The 26,056-nt window shown below is 39.4% G+C and overlaps 1 pseudogene; it reads right to left on the minus strand.

Annotated features, from left to right (window-relative positions):
• The window catches only part of LOC130031505 (calcium-activated chloride channel regulator 4-like), a 48,988-nt pseudogene extending 34,196 nt beyond the window's left edge, over window positions 1-14,792 (minus strand).
• Between the last annotated feature and the right edge of the window lie 11,264 nt (window positions 14,793-26,056).

The raw sequence follows: 26,056 nt of genomic DNA on the forward strand, positions 1-26,056 counted from the left end.
TTGGTACAATCACACAATGGAGTACTATGCAGCTGTTAAGAAAGATAAAGTCATGAAATTTACATACAAGTGGTACCACATGGAAAGTATCATGCTAAGTGAAATGGGTCAGAAAGAGAGGAACAGACATAGAAAGTTTGCATTCATCTGGGGAACATAAAGTAACAAAATAGGAGACTAACACTGAAGGATAGCTGAGATAAGTACCAGGAGGTTCACTCCATGGCTTGAAGTCTAACTGCACATGCTAGGGGAGAGGGCAGCTCAGAAAAAGAAGGAAACACCATGAAAAGGGGGTTGGGAGGATCCTCCCAGGATGAGAGATGCATGCTGAAAGTAGACTATAGACTGAACCTGATTGCCACTCAATGTCTCTTTTGCAAACTTCAGCAAACAAAAGGAGAGAGAGAACAAAAGGGAATGCCCTTCCATAGAGGCGGGATGGAATGGGAGGTAGGGGGGAGGGAGGGATACTGGGATCATTGTGGGAGGAGATTGGGCACTGGTGAAGGGATGGATACTTGATCATTGTATAATTGAAACTCAAGCACAAAAACTTGTAAGGTCAACAGTTGTACCTCATGGTGTTTCACTAATAAATAGAAAGAAAAGAAGTAACAACCTAAAATAATTTAAGAAAATTTAAATGGTCATACCTTGTTGCTTCAATTTTCTTGTTTGAAGCAGCATAGAAAGGCTCATCCTCATTATACTCATGAAACACTCCCCAGCGGAGGTGAGCCCATTCATGGACAATCAGTTAACCTGTGAGTAATATTTCAAATAGAAGATCAGAATTCAAGTGGCAAAAGTAGTTCGTCAAATAGTTTCTAATTTTTAAGAAAATATTGATGTTGTTTTAAATAAACTAAATAGGTGTGATAGCACAGTGTAGGGAGTTTGCCTTGCCCACAGCCGACCCAACCAACCCAGATTCAAATCCTCTGCCCTTCTCAAAGAGCCCAGGCAAGTCTCCAAGAGTATTTCACCTGGAAGGCAAAGCCTGGCAAGCTACCATGACGTATTCAATATGTCAAAAAAAGTAACAACAAGTCTCGCAATGGAGATGTTACTGGGCCCATTCCAGTAAATCGATGAACAACAGGAGGACAGTGACAGTGATACTATGTTATATGTACTGTTATTAGTAAGTACATTATTTTTTATTTTGAATGTTAAATAAATGAAATATTTGGTTCATGTATCCTAAGGGTATAGAGACTGGGCTCGGCGTTTGGTTTTTGGAGAGAAAAACATCTTGGATTTTTGGTTCTACAAAGCTCTCTCCAACCAACAAAATAGGTAGATATGCAATATACCAATGACACTAAAATTTCTGACAGTATAAATTAAATAATAAAAATGGTCTGTATATGTTTCTTAAGGGTTTATAATTAAAAATATGGAAAACATAGCTATAGACTATATAATAATAATTTCATAAATGTCTAAGGGAAGTAATTTATTGTTCTTAAATATAATCAATTATAACATAAAAATTATTAATTGTATATATTCAGCACCATATTTGAAATTAAAAGATCAGTAATATACAGTTCCTGACAGGGAAAAGTTTACATAGAGGAAGTCAGAATAAAAATCTTTTCCTAAGGATCATTACAAGTAAAATAGAAGAATCAAGGTAAATACATAGCTTAAAGATAGAAAAAAATGCAATTTTAATCAATATAGAAAAAGTCCACTTTCCGGACCCGCGTGGCAGCTCCAGCCGAGACTCCCGCATGACTGAAGACCCACAGAACAAGATAAGCGGAACTCTCTGAGACCTTGGACTCCAGACTCGGCGGACCCAGGGACAGAGCTTCTCTGCTTGCTCTCACCACCACAGGTGACAAAGGGATTCTAATCAGGAGCCCCACACTACCCTGCCCTGTCTGCTTCCATCAACCACCAGAGATTGAATTGCGCACAGGAGACCCACCCTACCCAGATAAATACCCCACTGGCAGACTTCCACTCTCAACACTACTTCCACTACCCAGCCGTCGCCACACTCCAGGACGCTTTCCGGACCCGCGCGGCAGCTCCGGCCGAGACCCACGCACAACTGAAGACCCACAGAACAAGATAAGCGGAACTCTCTGAGACCTTGGACTCCAGGCTCCGCGGACCCAGGGACAGAGCTTCTCTGCTTGCTCCCACCACCACAGGTGACAAAGGGATTCTAATCAGGAGCCCCACACTACCCTGCCCTGTCTGCTTCCATCAACCACCAGAGATCGAATTGCGCACAGGAGACCCACCCTACCCAGATAAATACCCCACTGGCAGACTTCTACTCTCGACACTACTTCCACTACCCAGCCGTCGCCACACTCCAGGACGCTTTCCGGACCCGCGAGGCCGCTTTGCGGCTGCGCGACACATCATAAGACACTAAATACCCATCTTCCGGAATTGTCGTACCATATTTGATAGGGTTCAAATATGGTAACACCTACAAGGGTGATTAGAGGTCGCCCCAAAAGCCTCTATCCCTCTCGGAAAGACTGGCAAGCTACCGAGAGTATTCTGCCCACACGGAAGAGCCTGGCAAGCTATCCGCTGTGTATTCGGTATGCCAAAACCAGTAACTACAACTGGTCTCATTCACCTGACCCTGAAGGCTTCACCGACATGGCAGCACTGAGAAGGATGAGAAAGGAGAGGCCGACAAAATCTCAAGGCCGACCTAGGCTGCCACAACGAAGGAAGACAAAAATGATCATCTGTACTTTCAATGCACGTACGCTAGCATCAGATGCATCCATCGAGGACCTGATGGTACAAGCGCGAATGATCAAGTATGACATCATTGGTCTGACCGAGACAAGAAGGCACGAATCTCAACATGCCGTTTTCGACACTGGAGAAGAATTGTTCCTCGGAACATGCGATAAAAGAGGTGTTGGAGGCGTCGGTGTCCTTGTCAACACAAACTTGGCCAAGAGCATTGATTCATTCAAATGCCTAACAACCCGAATCGGACGTTTACATTTGAATAGATGTGACTCACTGCCTGCAGTTTCTATCTTTGTTGTCTACTCACCAACATCTCATTATGATGAAAGAGAAATCGAGAAGTTCTACATGGAGCTAGAGAAGTTCTATAAAGAAGACCACACCTTCTACAAGATCATTGTGGGTGATTTTAATGCCACGATAGGACCGAGAAGATCAGCTGAAGAACTTCACATCAGGACCCATGGCCTAGAATGGAACGAACAGGGTGAGAGACTGTTTGAGTTCATCATGTCGACCAAGACCATTCATGGTAACTCACAGTTCCAGAAGGCAGAATCTAAAGGATGGACATGGGAGTCTCCCGGTGGACGATTCCACAACAAAATAGACCACATCATATTCAATCAACGGTTTTGCCTGACTGATGTCGCTGTTGTCCCAAAATTTCGAACGGGATTGGACCACCGTCTCCTTCATGCAAAATTCTACTTCACAGAGCGGGGAGAAAGGGCTGCAAAGTTCAAAAAGAGAACTACCAGAATGACCACCAACTGGGAACTCTTTGGCACTATTGCAGCAACATGGGAAGATGCCATTGTTGACAATATTGATGAGGAATACGATTAACTGGTTCAGCACCTCCATGTATGTGCGAGGAACGCCAAGAGAGAGATAGCCACAAAAAATCGCCTATCTTCGAAAACTCTTGAGCTAATTCACCAGCGTGGTTTGGCGCATGCCTCAGGCAACCGCAAGCTAACGTCCGAGCTCGCAAAGCAGTGCAGAGATGCGATCAAGGAAGACCTCAAAGAGAGAAGAGCAGAAGTACTGGTAGATGCGGCAGAAGCCGGGAAAAGTATTCGTAACGCCCGCCTGTCCTTCGCCAACTATAAGACCAAGATGACTGCCCTCCGACGTCCTGATGGATCCATCACATCCTCCAGAACGGCAATGGAGAAGATTATCCATGACTTCTACTCAAATCTCTTCAATAGCCATGTCCACTTGCCGACATACCAAATTCCGCAGGATGGATATGTTGTTCCCAACGTTCTCCCTTCCGAAATCTGAGACGCCATTTCGTTGGTAAAGAAACAAACAGCACCCGACCCAGACAAGGTCAGACCTGAACACCTGAAGAACCTGCCGTCAGTACTCATCAATACACTGGCTCGGCTCTTCACTCGCTACCTGTCTGAATGCAAGGTTCCGTCCCAATGGAAAACCAGCAGGACCGTACTACTGTTCAAGAAGGGAGACATCCATGACATTGGCAACTATCGCCCGATCTGCCTATTGTCTGTCATCTACAAGTTGTTGACTCGAGTCATCCTAAATAGGATTGGCAGAACACTAGATGAAGGACAACCATGCGAGCAAGCAGAGTTCCGCAAAGGATTCAGCACCATCGACCATATCCACACAATAACCAAGCTCATTGAGGTTTCTCGGGAGTTCAAGATGCCGCTCTGTTTAACGTTCATTGATTTAAAGAAGGCCTTTGATTCTGTTGAGACGGAAGCGGTCATTGAAGCCCTAGCCAATCAGGGCATTCAAGCCCAATACATCAGGATCCTCCGTGAGCTGTATTGCGGATTCACTACCAGGATCTCACCATTCTACAAAGAAGTGATCGTTGATGTCAAGAGAGGGGTGCAGCAGGGTGATACCATTTCACCAAAACTCTTCAGTGCCACCCTCGAGAACATCATGCGACGACTGGAATGGGAAGGAATGGGAGTGAAGATAGATGGTCGGCAACTACACCACCTCCGCTTTGCTGATGACATTGTTTTAATAATGCCAAACATCAGCCAAGTGGCACAAATGCTGACCGACTTTGACCGTGCGTTTGGAAAGGTAGGACTACAGCTGAATCTTACAAAGACAATGTTTATGAGAAACAGCCTTGTTCCTGACGCCCCATTCACTCTCAATGGAATGACCATCTCCGAATGCAACAGCTATGTGTACCTAGGTCGAGAGGTCAACATGACAAATGACCTGGCACCCGAGCTGCGCAGGAGGAAGAGAGCGGCTTGGAACGCCTTCAAGAACGTCGAAGAAATAGCTAAGAGGACGAAGAACCTCCGGCTCCGGGCACATCTCTTTGATTCTACTGTTCTTCCTGCATTAACATATGCCTCAGAGACTTGGACCCTACGCAAACAGGATGAGAACGCTATTCAGGTCTCCCAAAGAAGAATAGAAAGAGCTATGCTTGGAATATCACGTTTCACTCAAATGAGAGAAAGAATCCGGAGTTCTGACATCCGTCAACGATCAAGAATCAGGGACACTGTCTCATTTGCCAAGGTGTCGAAAATCAGATGGGCTGGTCACGTAATGAGATTTAAAGACGACCGCTGGACTAGAGCTGTTACTGACTGGATTCCATGGGATGTCAAAAGACTGCGTGGCCGCCCACCTTCCAGATGGTCAGACTTCTTCGTCAAGATCATGAACGATCGGTTTGAGGCCCTTCATGTTCCCAGAGTGAACAGATGCCATTGGGCTACACTAGCATGCGACAGGGACAAATGGAGACGTTACTGGCGCCCGCTCAAGCAAATCGACGACTAACGGGAAGTTAAGTGTGATTAAGTGTGATAGAAAAAGTAAATAGCACTGAAAAAAATGTTGGAAATCATATCTGTTTGATTGCAGTGTATTCCTGTCATTGCTGAGCTTTGAAAATAAGCGGGGGAATGTGAATAATGTCATACAAAAATCGTATGTCAAACTTTTTAGCTTTTGATACTCAAAAAGTGTTTGTTGGCCTAATAGGATTAGCAACATTATCACCCGGGAGTTTACAAGAATTGCAAAAAACACACGTGGCTAGAATTCACATACTAGCATATTCCTAAGTAACTCTTTATGTTAAACTTCAAAACCACTTCTTTAAGGTTTCAGAGTTGAATCGAGCCAGTGTAGTAAACTGGAGTTATATATAGGAGGGGGAACCCTATATCAGTTACTAAATAGGAATTTGATGAATTTTAATAAAATTCAAAATTGCATACCCTGTGACTTCCCCAGTATAGTCCCCTCTCAAAGTTGCTTTGTTCTCAGTTTGTGGCTGCCCTGGCCCCTATTCCCGCCTGTATTTGCAGGGTGTATATGATAGAACCTAAAGGGTACACATTAAGGTGGATGTGGCAGGATATGAATTATTAAATTTTTTGAGGGCAGTATTCATCTCAGCATATATGCATATCAAATTACCATGTTGTACACCTTAAAATTTTTTATTTTTATTTAAAAATGCCAGCTCTCTTAGAATTCCTTTCCAATGTACATCACCTTCTCACTTTCCATTTGTCCCATTCTCAGTTGTAAAAGGATTTTATGCTGGATGTTATTCTAATATGTGCTTTGGTGGCTGCTATATTCACACTGATATGCTGCCTGGATGGTCCACTTTTCTTTTAGGTATGTGATGCTATCATTTTTAGGATAAATTACATAAACTCTGAAGACTTTCTTATTAATATTTTTTCCCAAAAGCCATTTTGTTTTTAGGGTACAGTTTACTAGGATCTGACTTTTTTCTCATACAAATGAGTCACATTATGGCAATTGCAGGCATAGCTGGAGCATAAAGAATGCTGTCAGTTATGGAATAGGTCTGAAGTGAGCACAGAAGTTCAACTCCTAACTCCCATAGAAGCTGGAAGTTGAAAGTGGATATAAATTTGAAAGTAGAGATTTTTTTCAGTCAAGGTATATTTTAAAGAATGGGAATAAAAAGAATAACTAGAGAGCGTGTAAAACCTGAATTGTATAGTGATAAATAGAGTTGAAAAGAAATAAATAAAAGTACCATTGAAAAGTGTTGAGGCTTTCTTGAGCTTTGAAATGTGTGTTTTGTATTGGTTTGTTGTTATGGTTTTGTGATTTTTTTTAAATCTTGGAAGCATATTAAATGAGTCAAAGAAAAATAGCAGGAATTTAGTACTAAGGATTGACAAGTAGAATCAAATAAAGATAACAGTAATGAGGAAGTTGGAATTTTTATATTTAGAGTTGTAATGACTGACTTTATCTAACATGCCAAGTAGGGAAGATGTATAGCTAGAAAGGTGTAAAGGAACACTGGTGACAGAGAGCAAAGAGGGTGATGCTTAATGTATAGGGGGAGTAGAAGATTTGGATTTGAGGAAGGAGCTTTTAAGACTGGGTAGGGTGCAGTTTCCAATAATGTTGAGGACCAGGAGCAAGCTGAATGTTCAACAGAGACAAGGGATTTAATCAAAGCTCACTGAAGGGGCATGGGAAGAGGAAGAGGTGCACGTGGTGTATGTTGTGGACTCAGGAAAATTTTCTTAAACAATAGTGACATGTGATTAAAGCCTTCTTGAACAACATTTTCATCATAAAAATAATTTGCTTTACTTCTTTTGAACTAGTGATCTTAACTTGTAATTTGAAGTAGACAGAATTGCCATTTTTATAGCTAGAGAGCTTCATTTACTTGGAAAGTTCATCTGATTCAAACAAATAAGTTGAATAATATTATCGGTCACTAATAAAGCCTGAACATTTTATCCAGTCCAGAATATGTATCTTGGAAGTTTTCAGCTTATCATGAGCTGTCTTTCATGGAGGTACAAGATGATTCATTATTGCCCAGTTGTGGAATACTAATTTTTCAAGTCCTAAAATGCCTTGAGAAATACATGTATAATTTGCTTCCCTATGATCACATTTTCATAAAAACTATACTGAATATGATTGAATGAGATATTTACATATATATCTGATATTTATAACAATTTTGAAATTTAGAATTTCTCTATTTATGATTGACTGTTTTAGAAAATAAGCACAGAGAGGCTAGACCATTGTCCAAGGACACACAGTTGGTTTAACAGGAGTTAGGATTTGAACATTGTACAAAGCTGACTTTTTACTCAATTTTATTAACTAGAACTCCTACCTGATGGTCCATATTCATTTTGCTTTTTTCTCAATAGAAAATCAGGGGTCAAATGAATGCATTCTCCTTTTTCTCCACACTCTGAAAAGTGTCTGGTGTAGGGTTCATCTCTACCTGGCAATGCAGGTGGTGCAACTATGACAGTAGCCTGAGAAGGTATAAAATGATTTTTCAAACATTAGAAATAGAAATGATAATATTTAGTCTGAAACACTCTGAAATAATTAATCTTCAGTAAAATTGAGGAACAACAGAAAAAAAATATATATATATATTTTGGAAAATATAACTTCTAAGAGGAGTTTTATTGAGCCTTACATGTTTTTAGCTTTCAGATCTTGGCCTCATACATTCAGGTTTTTGTTTTCAGGTGTCTGGGATTAATATATTTACATTTAAAAATATTTTCTGTTTTCTGTGGCTTTAAACAGGTAAGCAGAAGCTTCAGTCACCATGTCCTGTTATTAAAGGGAAAATGTAATATGGTCAAGTGACATGAATTAAAAAAGCAGAGATTCATTACAAACATTTCTTTATTTAATAGCAGTTTGAAAAGTAGAATCTCAGCCTCAAAATTTCTACTCTGCCATCCACATTTGCTACACAAAATTAGTTCTTGATCTTGTACACAATAATTTTCACTGTAGTTTTGCAGAGATAGTACGTGAATTTAGGTGCTTGCCTTATATGTGGTCAATCCAGGTTTAATTCCCACCATCACATATGATATCTTGTCCACTTTCAGGAGTTACCACTAATTAAAGAGTCAGGAGCAACCTTTCCGTACTATTGGACATGGCCCAACCTCCATTTCCCCTGCCTCCTAGAACTTCAGATGTCTCATAATTCTTCATCAAATGCTTCTGTTTCATGTTCAGAGAAATTTTATGATATGATAAAGACATAGAATTCAGAGTAATTATAATTATAATATAATTACTAATTATAAAAACTAATTATAATACTGGAATTAGTTTGGAATTTTTTGGGTGATAGATCTTGCCAATATATGTCTTGCTGAAGCTCAATTTTCTCATATCTTAGATTATTTTATAGTTCCAGGAATTGAATTCAAAGTATCACAAGGCAAGTGCTCTACCACTGAGCTAGATTTCAATCCTTATTACTTACATTTAAGGATAATATAAGGATGGAATGACTAACCTCCATTTTTTACCTCTGAATGCAAAACTGAGGTATCAAGTGGGTGAGATATTTTGGGGAGGGATGGGCAAATATAAGGGTGACAGAGAGACATTGGTGGAGGTTATTTGGAAACTTGGTTATGGTGGAGACTTAGTAACTTTTCATCAAAACCAGTCAAGCTAATACTATTGTAACCATTTGTCCAATACAATAAAAGCAAATACACAAATGTGAAACAAATTATAAAGTACTCAATATATGCAATCATAAAACTAATTACTCTTACTTTTATAATTGATAATCATCACTCTTACTTTTTTGGGGAACTAGAAGGACTTTAAAGATAACAGACTTAACTAATGTGAGTGGAAATAGACTATGGGGATGAGTCATAGGAGAGATTACTTTCACTATGCTATCACCCTCTAGGAGAGACTTACTACAGTGCAGTTTCACAGGAAGTACATTATACAATTCAGACACTTTCTGTTTACTTTGTAGTTTTTATAGCCCTGTGCAACTTACTTTGGCAAAGAAAGAATTTCACTATTCTATGTCAAAGAACTGCTGTGAAGCCTTGAGGTGCAACATGGTGGCCTTTGAACTTTTCAGGCTGAATTTCTATAGTTTCTTTTCTTTCCACCTCTCTCTTCTTTCTTTCACCCCTCTTTTCTCTATTAATTTAGTTTATTTTATTTAAAACTTTGTGTTTATACATTTTCAAGTATAGAACAATTACATTTTCTCATTTTTAACTTCAAGATATGTAAAGTGGAATTTTATTTTATTTTATATTTAGGGTTTTTGGATCACAGCCATCAATGCTCAGGTGTTACTCTTGGCTCTGCATTCAGGAATTACTACTGGTGGTGTGTGGGGAATGGGATACGAGGAATCAAATTCAAGTTGTCTGCATGCAAGGCTAGTGGCCAACCAACTGTACTATATTTTCAGTCCCTTTAAATGAAATTTAAAAAATCAAATTAGGTAATCCAAAATGAAACAATTAAACATTTGAAAATTGGTTCATAAAGTTCTGTTTACTGGGACATATCATAAAAATTTTGAACATATAATCAGGATAAATATGATTATATACATATGTATATCCCCACCTCCCAAATATATCTCACCTCTCAAGGCAGAAGTTTGAAAGATTTTGTTAAGCACTCACTGGATATATGATTTAAATTTAACCAGGCTTGACAGTCTTAATAAAAAAATGTGTACTGCGAATGGCCAAAAGGCACATGAGAAAATGCTCTACATCACTAATCATCGGGGAGATGCAGATCAAAACAACAAAGAGATATCATCTCACACCACAGAGATTGGCCCATCTCCAAAAGAACAAAAACAACCGGTTTTGGCATGGGTGTGGGGAGAAAGGGACTCTCCTTCACTGCTGCTTCAGTTCTTTTGGAAAACAGTATGGGCAATCCTCAAAGAATAAATTAGAAATTGAGTGCCAATTTGACCCAGCAATACTACTCCTGGGAATATATCCCAGAGAGGCAAAAAAAGTACAGTTGAAATAACATCTGCACTTGTATGTTCATTGCTGCACTGTTTACAACAGCCAAAATCTGGAAAAAAACCCAAGTTCCCTAGATCAGATGACTGGTTAAAGGAGCTTTGGTACATCTACACAATGGAATACTATTCAGCTGTTAGAAAAAGATGAAGTCATGAAATCTGCATACAAGTGGTTCTACATGGAAAGTATCATGTTAAGTGAAATGAGTCAGAGAGGGACAGACATAGAAAGATTGCACTCATCTGTGGAATATAAAGTAAAAGAATGGAAGAGTAACATGCAAGAATAGTGGAAATAAGTAACAGGAGGTTTGCTCCATGGCTTGAAAGCCGGCAGCACATGCTGGGGGAAAAGGCAGCTTATATAGAGAAGGGAACACCAAGTAAAGAGAACACCATGCTCTGGATAGGAGTTGCATGCTGAAAGCGGATTATAGACTGAACACAATAACCACTTAATACCTCCATTGAAAACCACAACACCCTAAAGGAAAGATGGGGTAGGGATCTGGGAGGATTACTAGTATCATTGGTGGTGGAAAATGGGCACTGGTGGATGGATGAGTACACAGTCATTGTATAACTGAAACCTGAGCACAAAAGTTTGAAAGACTACAACTGTAACCCATGGTGTTTCACTAAAAAAAATTAAATTTTATTTTAAAATGTGGACTGTTTTTCTAATCTATGTTTGAATAGCAATAATTTTAACTTGCAAATTAAACTATTCTCAATATGCACGCAGAACAGGTAACTTCTCACAAATTAATACACATGAGGTCATGAAAGATCCACCCTGTTCTTTCAGTTAGCCAATTCTTAGTGGAATCTCAAGTTATCAACCAATATGTGTAGTACAGATGTGCCTATGCAGGTATGTGTACAAACACCTACACAGACACTCATAATACTGGGTGTAAATAGTAATAGGTATAAGTATTGCTGGGTATAAATAGTACTGGTTATAAATAAAAGTCCCTGAAAACATTAATTTCTAGTTGATGCTATGACCCGAGTGCCTTGGTATAGATTTTATATGTCAAAATAGAAAAGTAGTGCTAAAATATTACTTTCATCAAGGCAAAATTTAAATCACCTGTTCCTCAGTATAAAAGCTTAAGCTCTTAAGTATATAAATAGATATAAGGTCAGCCAAATAAATACATTTTGACAAAGTGATACTGCTAACACCTGGGAAATCTGCATTGTTCTCTGGTGGTTCTTATTTTCCTTACAGTCTGTGTTCAGATTTTGTTCTGTATTGAGTCCACAGAATTTGATGGTCAGTTACTTAGCCAGGTCTGCCTTGCAACAAGGCCTGTTTTCATCCTATTAAGTTTCTTCTCAAAATTCCTATAATGTCTGAACTGGGTCAAGAAGATGAAGACATTGATATTTCTAAAAACAAGCACCCTCAAACCCAAAGACACAAGAATAAAAGGAATGAGGATAATGAACAGTTGACATCTCAAGACATAATTATTAATCCAGTATAAAAATTATGATTCAATGATACTGCTAGTTAAGGATAATTTAATTGATGATAGTTCCATCTTCTCCAAGTGATCAGGCCAAAATCCTAAAAGTCTTCACTCCTATCTTTTTCATATTCTCCCCTAGCACATATACATTAAAATCATCTGAAAAATTGTCCATGATATCTTCAGAATATGTTCTGATAACATCATTTGAGTTCTCTCTCCTACAATATACTGATCCTTAGTCACCACAACTTCTCAATTATAACAGCCTCTGAACCCAGTGTCCCATTCCACCTCTATGGTCACAGGATGTGTGACAAATGGAAGCATCCTCACCCTCAGGGTTTTGACCTTGGTACAGGCAACAACTGCTGAACATGCAGGAGCGAGCACACCCCTCCTCTGCTCACACCCACCCCTTTCATGGATTTCTGTTACACTCAGAGTCATTCTAGAGACATGGGAGTTGCAACCTCAATCTCTCTGCTCTGCACACCCTTTCATCTGCTCATTCCACTTGTTTCCCAAGTCATACCAATCCAGATCTTACTTCCACATCTCGTCACCTGCTATTTTCTCTCCCTTGTTTTCAGTGGGCTCTTTCTTCACGTCTCAGCTATCAGCCTCAGATATTATCTCCAAAGTGAAGCTTTCCCTTGCTATCAAATATGAAATGTAACCACATTCTTTCCCTTCCCCAGCACTGCCAACATTTAGCATTCCCTTTTGCTGATTTATTTTTCTTCATAGCAGCTTGCTATGGTCTGTCTTGCTTTTTGTTATCTATTATTATCCACAACCTGAGAATAACATGCATTGCCCAGGAACTGGCACTTTAAAAATTTCCTAGTGTCCCCCTGACTCTCCAGAAGAATTAATTCCATAAGTGTTTAGAAACAGAGCAATTCTAACTGCTGAGGTTCTAGATGAAAAACTGTGGCTCAGGAAGAGGCATATTTCATATTTTTTTGGTCTATGGTGAGAGAAAGCAAAACCCTTTCTGCTCCTCCAATTCTCATGGCTCACTGCAGCATCATTTCCACGGAATCATGCTGCTTTTAAGTTTCTTTGAGTGTTTTCTTAAATCTTTCTAATAATAATCACTAACATGTTCTCTTTTTCTTAATTCAAGCAGAATTCTTACCTGTATTTCTGTAATTAGAGCTTCATTTTTGGCACATCAGCGTTTATAGCAATGAGAATACCTTCATAGTCATTGCCTTTCAGTTCAATCAGAGGCAAATTGCAGGTATAGGAAAGAGAGGAAGACAAAACTTCTAAGTGTTCCCATCCTTCCTGTCTCTTCTCTCTTCTATCTTGAGAAAAGCCACCTTATCTTTCACCTCATTTTCCTCATTTTTATATATTGATAAAAATTACAAGGAGATTATGGGTGTGGATCGTACAATGTTCAATTTGACAGATATGAGGCAGTATTGTACTTTAGACTCCTGTTTGATTTTTTGTATATTACTGTATTTACTGTATAAAGTGATAAGAAGCAGGAAATAAGGACTTTTGAAATAAGATTATTACCTGTCTCTTCTGTTTTTTTTTCTTCTTTTTTTTTTTTGGTCACACCCAGCAATGTTCAGTGGGTACTCCTGGCTCTGCACTCAGGAATTACTTTTGGAAGTGGTTGAGGGACCATATGGAATGTCAGGGATTGAACTTGAGTCAGTTGTGTGCAACGATATGCACTGCCCACTGTACTTTCACTCTGTCTCCGAGATTATTACATGTTTCTTATTTAGGAAGATTTTTTTTAAACTTTCTAATCTGGATTGATTTCCTAAATAAAGGCATGTGCTTTGTAAATTCTGTCAAAGCAATGTGAAAAGTAATGTTTCATAATGAAATGAATACAAACAGTACTGCTAATGTCCTCAGTTTTACAATGTGATGTAATTATCATTGAAATTAGTTATCAGTATGTAGTGGCTGTCAATTGGATATTATCAAATTTAAGTAGCACCTGATGGTTTGGAAATATAAATTAGTCCTGATGGTTTTGAAATATAAATTAAAATATTTTATTTGGCCGTACATAGCAGTGTTCAGGGATTTCTTTTGTTCTGTGCTCGGGGATCACTTCTGCATACCTGTCAGAGCTCGTGGGACCATATGGGGTACCACAGATGGAACCCAGGATGGTCACATACAAAACGAGCACACTACCTGCTATACTATCACTTTTTGACTCCCCAAATTAAAAAAAATTTAAGACATTAATCAATGAAAAAAGATTTTACCAGGTTTTATGAGTCAATTTTTTAAGTCTGTCTAGTATAAAAATGAATATAATTTGCTTTTATGTAATTTACTAACATACACTTGTACCATGATCAACAATGTCTTATAGTATGCTACTGAGTAGCACTGTAGCACTGTTCTCCTGTTGTTCATCGATTTGCTAGAGTGGGCACCAGTAACATCTCACAACAAATTGTGAGACTTGTTGTTACTGTTTTTGGCATATTGAATACATCACGGGGAGCTTGCCAAGCTTTGCTGTGTGGGCAAGATACTCTAGGCAGCTTGCTGGGCTCTCTGAGAGGGGCAGAGGAATCGAACCTAGGTCGGCCGCGTGCAAGGCCTTACCCGCTGTGCTATAGCTCCAGCCCAGAGGCAGAGTAAATAATATTGTTAATATTTACTCAGTGTTTCCTACAATCTTTCACATAATCTTCACCACATATATCTAATGTGTCAACAACCTTCATTTTAGGTATGGGGAACTGAGGCACACAGAATTCCAGTAACTTTCTAACATAACAGTGCTAGTAAATGGCAGAGTTTTGATTTGAACCTTAGATTTTTATCCCAGATTCGATAGAATTAATAAATCCACAATCTGATTATAGGTTCATAAGACATAATATGATGACAGGTTTTAAAAAATGAGAGTGAGGACTAGCTTAAGATTTATGTAGATATTGCTAGCCATCAGGGAGATGCAAATCAAAACAACAATGAGATATCATCTCACACCACAGAGACTGGCATACATTCAAAAGAACAAAAGCAACCAGTGCTGGCTTGGATGTGGGGATAAAGGGACACTCTTTCACTGTTGGTGGGAATGCCCACTAGTCCAACTTTTCCGGAAAACAATATGGACAGTTCTTCAAAAACTAGAAATTGAGCTTCCATATGCCCCACAATACCACTTCTGGGAATATATCTCGAGGGTGCAAAAAAGCACAGCAGAAATGACATCTGTACCTATATGCTCATTGCAGCACTGTTCACAATAGCCCAAATCTGGAAACAACCCAAGTGCCCTAGAACAGATGACTGGTTAAAGAAACTTTGGTGCATCTACACAATGGAATTCTATGCAGCTGTCAGGAAAGAATAAGTCATTAACTTTGCTTATAAATGGATAGACATGGAAAGTATCATGCTAAGTGAAATGAGTCAGAAAGAGAGGGCTAGACATAGAAGGACTGCACTCATTTGTGGAGTATAAAACAACATAACATGAGGCTGACACCTAAGGACAGTAGATACACGAGACAGATAGATTGCTCCATAGCTTGGAGCCTGCTTCATGAGCAAAGGGGAGAAGGCAGCTGGAATAGAGAAGGGATCACTAAGAAAAGGTTGGCTCAAGGAACTGGTCAGGATGGAAGATGTGTGCAGAAAGTAGATAAAGGACCAAACCTGATTACCTCTCAGTGACTGTATTGCAAACCATAATGCCCCAAAGTAGAGAGAGATTATGGGGAATCATGTCTGCCATGGAGGCAGGGGGAGGGTGGGAAAGGGGGGTATACCGGGGATATTGGTGGCGGGGAGTGTGCACTGGTGAAGGGAATGGGTGTTTGACCATTGTTTGATTGTAACGTAAACATGAAAGCTAGTAACTATTTCACGATGATTCAATAAAATTAAAAAAAAGACTTATGTGGATGAGTCAAGAATTTCTATTTTTAAAACATAAGAAATAATGACTCAATAGAAGTCCAGAAAAGCACTGAAATGGAACAGTAGAAGGTATTGTTAATACCTCCAGTCATTGCTCTCTGAGGCTATGACCAGAAGATACCTATATTGCATTTTTGATCAACCATTATCCCTAAGGTTGAGGTTTTATCTCTGACTCTGCATGTTGGGCAGCATTCTACACCTTTCCATCCTCTTAGGAATATTACAGGACAATAGTACATTCATAGAATTAATACATTGTGCAAGAGACAGAATGGAATTGTTACACTGACAAATTCCATGAAATCATGACTTACATGCACAATTTATGAATTTATGTAATTTAGGTAGAAAGAGACCATCAGGAAATTTCCCTCTGATCCCCCTCAACTCTTCTCATGCCCCCTACCTCAGCCTGAACTCTAGCTACAAGACTTGTGGGAAGCCCAACATGTTACTATCCTGCAGGGTTGGTGCTCAGGAACTAGCTTTTGACTGAAAATTTGAGTTACTGAGGATTGTCATTTTAACCTCAAATAATGGCCTGAGCAGGATTATATCCAAGGCCTTGGAAGGATTGGAAAACCAGAGAAATGCAGGTCTCTTTGGAATTTGTAGAGTATCTTAGTTATTTTGAATAGGTATTTTTTCCTTCCTCAGTGAGTCTAAGAAGGTCTTAGTTAGAAGGTTGGGAGAGAGGTTTGCCAGTTAGGAAAAGCTTCCCTTAAGGTCCTGGGCACGTATACTTCAGGGAAACAGACATCTACGACAGTCCTCTTTGCTTATAAGGAAGAGATGATGTATGGAACTGGAAAGAGACTGAACAAGACTCTCTGAATTCCCAGAGACAATTCTAGAGACAAATGTATAAGTCTGACTTAATCTCTCTCTCTCTCTCTCTGTCTCTCTCTCTTTCTCTCTCCTTTTCTGAATTTCTAAGCCTCTTTAGATATTGAAGTGGGAGTTCCTTCTGTGCCTCAGAGTCATCTCTAACTATAACGTATTTGTGTGTGTGTATAAAGAAAATATTACTATTTTTCAAATTAAGAAAGTACATAACAAGTTCAAATTGGCTGATTTTAAATATATTAAGAATATTGTAGAATAGGGACGTGGCAATGATTCTAAAGATGATGTGACTATGCATGAATCATGAGTATAGCTTCACAGAAAATATTAAGTTTAGCTGAAAAATTGCTGATTAATGAACATGCATAGATATTTTGGTTGGTTTCCAAGTTGGGGATTATATAACATAAGTGAAAGGTTTCTTATAAACCTTAACTACCCCTCAGAAATTAATGAATTTAAAATAATTTTTGTTTTATTTTAGTTATTATTGTTTTTAGTGGTACTCATTATTTCATTATCTTCTTAAATTATTGGATTCATTGTCCTTAGTTTTATAATGTAGTTATTTTTCTATTGTATTAAATTGTTATTTTATTTTTGTCTTATAGTTTAGCAACGCATTATGAAATAAATTAAAATTCTTAAACAAATATTCACTTGATCTCTTGATCACTTGACTTCCCGTTAATCGAGTTGCTTGAGTGGGCACCAGTAACGTCTCCATTTGTCCCTGTCGCGTGCTCGTGTAACCCAACGGCGTCTGTTCATTCTAGGAACACGATGAGTTTCAAACCGATCATTCAGGGTCTTGATGAAGAACTCTGACCATCTGGTAGGTGGCAGGCCACGTGGTCTTTTGACGTCCCATGGAATCCAGTAGGTAACGGCTCTAGTCCAGTGGTCGTCTCCAAATCTCATTACGAGTCCAGCCCATCTAATTTTCAATGCCTTGGCAAAAGAGACAGCGGCCCTGATTCTTGACCGTCGATGGAGGTCGGAACTCCGGATTCTTTCTCTCATTTGAGTGAAACAGTGATACTCCAAGCATAGCTCTTTTGATTCCTCTTTAAGAGACCAGAATAGAGTTCTTATCCTGTTTTCAAATAATAATAAGTTATAATAAATAACAATAACAAATAATGATAAGATATAGTAAAAGTTCTTTTAGAATCATTTGGCCATTCCAACAAATTTTAATATATTGTGTTCTAATATTCACCATATTTTTTTATTAGTGAAACTCCATGAGGTACAGTTGTAGACTTACAAATTTTTGTGCTTGGGTTTCAGTTATACAATGATCAAGTACCCATCCCTCCACCAGTGCCCATTTTCCACCACAATGGGTCCCAGTATCCCTCCCATCCCCACCTCCCCCATTCCACCCGGCCTCTGTGGCAGGGCATTCCCTTTTCTTCTCTCTCTCTCCTTTTGGGTTCTGTGATTCTGTGGTCTGCAAGAGAGGCATTGAGTGGCCATCATGTTTGGTCTATAGTCTACTTTCAGCATACTTTTCCCATCCTGGGAGGATCCTCCCAACACCCTTTATCTGAGCTCTCTTCTCTATCTAAGCTTCCCTTTCCCCCAGCACGTATGACTGGCCTCCAAGTCATGGAGCAAATTTCCTGGTACTGATCTGGGCCACTCTTGGGTGTTAGTTAGTCTCCTATTTTGTTACTTTATGTTCCCCAGATGAATTCAATCTTTCTGTGTCTATCCCACTCTTTCTGACTCATTTCATTTAACATGATAATTTCCATGTAGTACTACTTGTATGTAAATTAAAATGACTTCATCTTTTCTAACAGCCATTGTGTAAATGTACCAAAGTTTCTTTAACCAGTCATCTGTTCTTGGGCTCTCAGGTTTTTTACAGATTCTGGCTATTGTAAAGAGTGCTGCAATGAACAAACAAGTGCAGATGTCCCTTCGACTATACTTTTTTGCCTCTCTGGGATATATTCCCAGGAATGGTATTGCAGGGTCAAATGGGAGCTCGATTTATAATTTTTGGAGAATTGTCCTTACAGTTTTCCAAAAGGGTTGGACCAGTCGGCATTCCCACCAGCAGTGAAGGAGGGTCAATTTCTCGCCACATCGGCGCCAGCACTGGTTGCTTTTGTTCTTTTGGATGTGGGCCAGTCTCTGAGGTGTGAAATGATATCTCATTGTTGATTTGATCTGCATCTCCCTGATGATTAATGACGTGGAGCATTTTCTCATGTGCCTTTTAGCCATTCGGATTTCTTCTTTGAGAAAGTTTCTGTTCATTTCATCTTCCCATTTTTTGATGGGGTTGAGTGTTTTTTTCTTGTGGAGTTCAACCAGTACCTTGAATATCCTTGATATCAATCCATTGTCGGATGTGTATTCGGCGAATACACTTTCCCATTCTGTAGACTGTCTTTGTATTTTGGTCACTGTTTCTTTAGAGGGGCAGAATCTTCTTAGTTTAAGATAGTCCCATTTGTCTATCTCTGTTTTCACTTGCTTGGCCAGTGGAGTGACAACTTTGAAGATACCATTACCTTCAATATCATGGATGGTTTTGCCAACTTTGTCTTCAGTGTACCTTATGGATTCCGGTCTGATGTTGAGGTCTTTAATCCATTTTGATATTACTTTTGTACATGGCGTTAGGCAGAGATCTGAGCCCACTTTTTTGCATGTAGCCATCCAGTTTTGCCAGCACAATTTCTTAAAGAGGCTTTCCCTGCTCCACTTCACTTTTCTTGCCCCCTTATCAAAGTTTTGATGATCATATGCTTGAGGGGAGATGTCAGTATATTCAACCCTGTTCCATTGGTCTACAGCTCTGCCTTTGTTCCAGTACCATGCTGTTTTAATTATTACTGCTTTGAAGTAGAGCTTGAAATTAGGGAGGTTGATTCCTCCCTTTTCTTTTTCCCAAGAATTGCTTTAGCTATTCGTGGGGGCTTATTGTTCCATATAAATTTCAGGAGTGTTTATTTCATTTTTGATGAATGTCATGGGTATTCTTATAGGGATCACATTGAATTTGTACAGTGCTTTGGGAACTATTGCCATTTTGACAATGTTAATTCTCCCCATCCATGAACAGGTGATATTTTTCCAATTCCTCATGTCATCTTTTATTTCTTGAAGTAGCGTTATGTAGTTTTCTTTGTACAGATCCTTTACTTCCTTAGTTTAACTGATTCCTAGGTACTTGACTTTCTGGGGCACAATTTTGAATGGGATAGTTTATTCATGTCACTTTCTTCTCTTTCACTAGTTTTGTATAGGTAAGCCATGGATTTTTGCGTATTGATTTTATAGCCTGCAAATTTACTAGAGAAGCCTATTGTTTCTAGGAGTTTCTTGGTAGAGGTTTTTAAGTTCTCTAAGTATAGTATCATATCATCTGCAAATAGTGAGAACTTGATTACTTCCTTCCCTACCTGGATGCCCTTAATATCTTTTTCTTGCCTAATCGCTATTGTAAGTACTTTCAGTACTATATTGAACAGTAGTGGAGAGAATGTGCATCCTATTCTTGTCCCTGATCTTAGGCGGAAGGCTCTCAGTTTTTCCCCATTGAGGATGATGCTTGCTGTAGGCTTGTTGTAGATGACTTTAACTATATTGAGGAAAGTTCCCTCTATCCCTATTTTGGCGAGGCTTTTCATCATAAACAGGTGCTGGATCTTGTCAAATTCTTTCTCTGCATCTATTTATATGATCATATGATTTTTTATCTTTTCTTTTATTTATATGATGGTTTATGTTGATTGATTTCGAATGTTAAACCATCCTTGCATCCTCGAGTTGAATCCCAGTTGGTCATGGTGTATAATCTTTTTGATGAGTTGTTGAATTCTATTGGCTAGTATTTTGTTGAGAATCTTTGCATCTGTGTTCATCAGGGATATTGGCCTTTAGTTTTCTTTTCTTGTGGTGTCTTTTTTTCCTTTTGGTTTTAGAGAGATATGGGCTTCAAAGAAACTGTTTGGGAGAGTTTCTGTTTTTTTTCAATTTCTTGGAAAAGCTTGAGAAGAACTGGTCCTCTTTAAATGTTTGGAAAAATTCACTAGTGAATCCATCTGGACCTGGTCTTTTGTATTTAGGAAGACTTTTGATTACAGTTTCAATTTCCTTGATGTTTATAGGTCTATTCAGGTACTCTATATCTTCTTGATTCAGCTTTGGGAGATGATAGGAATCCAGGTATTTATCCATTTCTCCTAGGTTCTCTTATTTTGTGGCATTCAGACTTTCAAAGTAGTCTCTGATGATCTTTTGCATTTCTTTGGTTTCTGTTGTGATATTCCCATTCTTATTTCTAATTTGATTTATTAGGGTTCTCCCTCTCTCTGTTTCTTTGTGAGTGTTGCTATTGGTTTATCTATCTTATTTATTTTCTCTAAGAACCAGCTCTTGTTTTCATTGATCTTTCGGATTGTTTCTTTGGATTCCATGTCGTTGATTTCTGCTCTGAGTTTTGTGATCACTTTCCTTCTGCCTGATTTAGGCTCCTTCTGTTGATCCTTTTCTAAGATCTTGAGTTGTGAAGTCAAGTTGTTTATTTGCATCCTTTCTTCTGTTATGAGATATGCTTGCAGAGCTATAAATTTTCCCTTTAATACGGCTTTCGCTGCATCCTATAAGTTCTGGTAGCTTGTGTCTTCATTCTCATTTGTTTCCAAGTATCTTTTGATTTTAATCTCTGACTTCTTTCCTGATCCACTTGTTGTTCGGCATTGAGTTGTTTAATTTCCAGGTGTTTATTTTGGTTCTCCGTGTCTGTGTGTGAGTCACTTTAATTCTCAGTGCATCATGGTCTGAAAAATTTGTGGATAGTATTTCTATCTTCTTGATTCTATTGAGGTATATTTTGTGGCCTAGGACATGGTCTATTTTGAAAAATGTTCCATGTGCACTGGAGAAGAATGTGTATTTTTTCGTTTTTGGCGTGTAAAACCCTGTATAGGTCTATAAGCCCTTTCTCTTCTATTTCTTCTTTCAAATCCAATGTATACTTGGTGAGTGTTCTTGTTGATCTATGCAGAGCTGAAAAGGCAATGTTGAAATCTCCAGTTACTATTGTGTTGCTAGCAATGTCCTCCTTAAAATCTGTTAGCAGTTGTTTTAAGTATTTAGCTGTTCCCTCATTAGGTGCATATACATTTAAAAGTGTGATTTATTCCTGTTTTACAGATCGCTTGATGAAGATAAAATAGCCTTCGCTGTCCCTTCTAATCTTTTTCAACGCAAAATTAATGTTGTCAGATTCTAGTATGACCACCCCAGTTTTTTTGAGGGAGCTGTTTGCTTGCAGGATTGTTTTCCATCCTTTGACTTTGAGTCTGTGTTTGTTCTGACTGTTGAGATGAGTTTCTTGTAGGCAGCAGAATGTTGGGTTCTGTCTTTGAATCCATTTTTCCCCCCTTTGTCTCTTAATTGGTGAATTTAGACCGTTGACATTGAGAGAGATTATTTTTATGGGGTTTGGTGTCATCTTTCTGTAAGGGTGTGTTGTGCTTATAGGGTTTTTCTTGTCTTATAGTAGCCCCTTTAGCCCTTGTTTTAGGTTTGGTTTTGAGTCTATGAAGTTCCTGAGCTGCTGGTTATCTAGAAAATAGTGAGTGATTTTGAGTGAGAGTTTAGCTGGATAGAGTATTCTTGGTGAAGCATTCATTTCATTGAGTTTTTTTCACTTTATCCAGCCATTGCCTTCAGGCTTGGAGGGTTTCCTCTGATAGGTCTTCTGTAAATCTAAAGGGTGCTCCTTTGTATGTGATTTCCTTCTTTGCCCTTGCTGCTTGCAGTATTGTATCTCTATTGGCAGCATCAATCATTCTACCTATGATATGTCTTGGAGTGTTTTTGTTAGGGTCTCTTTTAGCTGGCATCCTTTAGGCTCTTTGAACCCGGATGGCTGCATTGTGGAGTTCTGGGAATTTTTCAGCAATAATTTGTTTAACTGTGGCTTTTTCGTTGGGATTGTTTCCCTGAGCTTCTGGTAGTCCAATGATTCTAATGTTGTTCCTCTTGGAATCATCTCCTAGGACTCGGATTCTCTCTAGACCTATTTTGAAGTCCCTTGCCACTGTTTGTTGTTTCCTGTTGGCCTGGTGCAGCTGATCTTCCAGCTCACTGATTCTCTCTTCAGCTGCAGTCATTCTATTGTTGAGAGAAGAGACTGAGTTTTTCATTTCATCTACAGAATCTTTTATTCGTGACATTTCTGCCCTCATTCTTCGTGTAATTTTTTTATTTTTCTGTCATGTTACTGGATATCTGTCTGACTGTTTCATTGAGTTCATTGAACATCTTTATGACTTCATATCTGAATTCTTTGTCAGAGAGGTCCCTTAGGTGAGCAGTATCGACAGAGTCTTCTGGATTCTTTTTGTTGTCCTCCCCATGTGGTGGGGATTTTTGTTGTTTCTTCATGTTGGCGTGTAGGTTTGGACTAGGTTCCTTGGGGACTAGGTTCCTTGGTATGGCTAAACTACCTGCAGCTGCGTGAGCATGGCCCACTGAAAATAGGCCATGCCCACTTCTTTGAAGCCATGCCCACTTCTGAAGAGGCCACGCCCTCATGGGAACCTGAGTTTGGTAGAAGATCAACTCAGCGTGAGGGGAAAAGAGGGGAAGGCAGACGCTCAGAGCTGCATTTTGGGCGAAGAGGGAAAGGCAGAAGCTCAGAGCTGCGTTTCTCCCAGCATCCGGGAGGATGTCTGAGGGGCTTATGGGGAGAGACCCAAGTCCTGGGTTCAAGTACTGGCAGATGAACTGACCTGAGGTTTTAGAAGATCAGTGCAGCATGAGGGGTCAAGAGGGAAAGGCCAATATTCACCATATTTTATGTTTCACTGGTGAATTTGACATTTATTCCTACTTACCATGTAATTTTGATCTTAATTGCTATTTAATTATGCAAGAATTTAAGAGATGTGGAAGATTTGAGATATTTAAGAATACTTAGGCTATTTTCTGTAAACCTTCCATGTGTCCTTAAGTAGTATCACGATCACAATCATCCTGTTGTTCATCTTTGCCTTGAGCAGGCACCAGTAATATCTCCTTCGTCCTAGCCCTGCGATTCTAAAAAGTGCCACATTCAAGGCGCTTTCTGGGTTAGGAGAATGAGACCCATCATTGTTACTGGTATTTTGCATATTGGGTATGCCACAGGGAGTTTGCCAGACTCTGCCGTGTCTGCAGGTTACATACAGTAGCCTGTCAGCTTGTCCAAATCAAGAATGAGATAATAAGATGTCGGGAGCTGGATTTTATAGTCTCTGGGCCGTTGATGTGATTACTCAGCGCCAGGGGGCATTTGGTGGGTGTGACCCCTGCTTACTGGAAGATGGAGGATCTGGGTGGAGGATGCTCAGCCCTGATCTGAGCTGGCTTGGAGGTCTCAGCCCCGGGACCCACATACCTTTGTTCCTCTGCCAGTACATTCATGCGTGTGGAGAGTGGTCTCAGCATGGTTGTGGCTAGTTCTGGAGGTCTTCGGCTGCCAGGGCTCTGCTTGGGACAGGGAGGGAAACTCAACCCACCCTCCTCCAAGGGGCCACGGTGAGGACAGCCAGGCGCAGAGTCAGGAGACTCTGCGCTGTTCTCTTCCAGGAGCTGGGTTTTATAGTCTCTCGGTCTTGGCCATTGATGGGATTACAAGGTGCCGGGAGTGTGTGTGTGGGGGGGGGGGGGGTGGTGGTGGTTGGTGGGTGTGACCCTCGCCTACTGGAAGATGAAGGATCTGGGTGGAGGATGCTCAGCCCCGATCCAAGTAGGCTTGGGTGTCTCAGCCCTGGGACTCGCATGCCTTTGTTCCTCTGCCAGTACTTTCATGCGTGTGGAGAGTGGTCTCAGCATGGTTGTGGCTGATTCTAGAGGTCTTCGGCGGACGGGGCTCTGCTGGGAGTCGGGAGGGAAACTCAACCCTTAAGTAACAATAATTTAATAATGATTTATTAATTTGGGGGGCTACACCCAGCACTTACTCCTGATTCTGTGCTTAGGAATGACCCTGGTGGTTTTAAAGGACAATATGGGGTTTCAGGATTGAACCCAGGTTGTTTGCATGCAAGATAAGCTCCTTACATGTTGTTCTACCTGCTGTCTCTGGCCCCTGGTTATATTAATTTTTTATCTCACATTTTATTAATATCTCTAGCTTAGATATGCTTCATTAAACATTTGTAAATATGTTTCTTTGCAAATATGATTACAAAACAAACAAACACTGTCCTCCCATTGTTCATTGATTTGCTTTAGGGGGCCCAATATTGTCTCTATTGTGAGACTTCTTGTTACCGTATTTGGCATATTGAATACTCTTGGTAGCTTGCCAAACTCTCTGAGGGGCGGAGGAATCGAACCCGCTCTGCCAGGCTGGCTGCACGCAAGGCAAACACCCTACTGCTGTGCTATGATTACTGTATATTATTTCTCTGTAAAATGGTTTCATTTTCATATATATAAACCATATTTAATTTTAAAGCAGCTTTTTAAAGTTTTGTTTGAAGATCATAGCTCAAATAGGAAGGAAATTTTGATTAATAACAGATTTATTAGGTAATGGGCCGTAGTCTATACTATGCACAAGTTGTCTCCTCGAAGAACCTACATTTAAAGTAATTTATTTAAATTCTTTACCTTACTTTCCTTATGTCTCCAACATTTTGTTTTATTTACATTTGAATCAATAGCAGTTTTATAAAAATGATAACAGAAACAGATTTGAAATTTCTATGTTAAGTTTATTATTAAAGTTAAAGTTCTTTATGTTACAGGGGGATGTATTTATCAAAATGAAGAAGAATGAAATATAAATTTTATATAATATTTTCTTATTAACAATACATCTCAGATTTCTTATCTTCTCTGGGAGTTTATGAGAAGAACCCTGATTTCTTCAGATATAGAGTAAGTCTTTTGATTACGATGGTGGCATAGGTGTCTCTTGACATTGGACTTTTAGGTCATAAGTGAATCACCTGCTTAAGAGTAATAGCCAGTTAGCTTCATGATGGAAAGAGGATTTATTTTATGATGATGATACAGGAAACCAGTGGATGATTTCCCTCTGGGTTTTCTGGAAGGAATAATATCTATATTCTTTTTAAAAGAAAAGGAGAGAAAAAAATAGTATGGTGGGTAAGATGCTTTCCTTGCACACAGTCGACCAAGGTCACATTGGGCATCACATACTGTTCCCTGTACCACTCCT

The sequence above is a fragment of the Sorex fumeus genome, unplaced genomic scaffold, assembly GCF_029834395.1.
Source record: "Sorex fumeus unplaced genomic scaffold, SorFum_2.1 ptg000047l, whole genome shotgun sequence".
NCBI lineage: Eukaryota > Metazoa > Chordata > Mammalia > Eulipotyphla > Soricidae > Sorex > Sorex fumeus.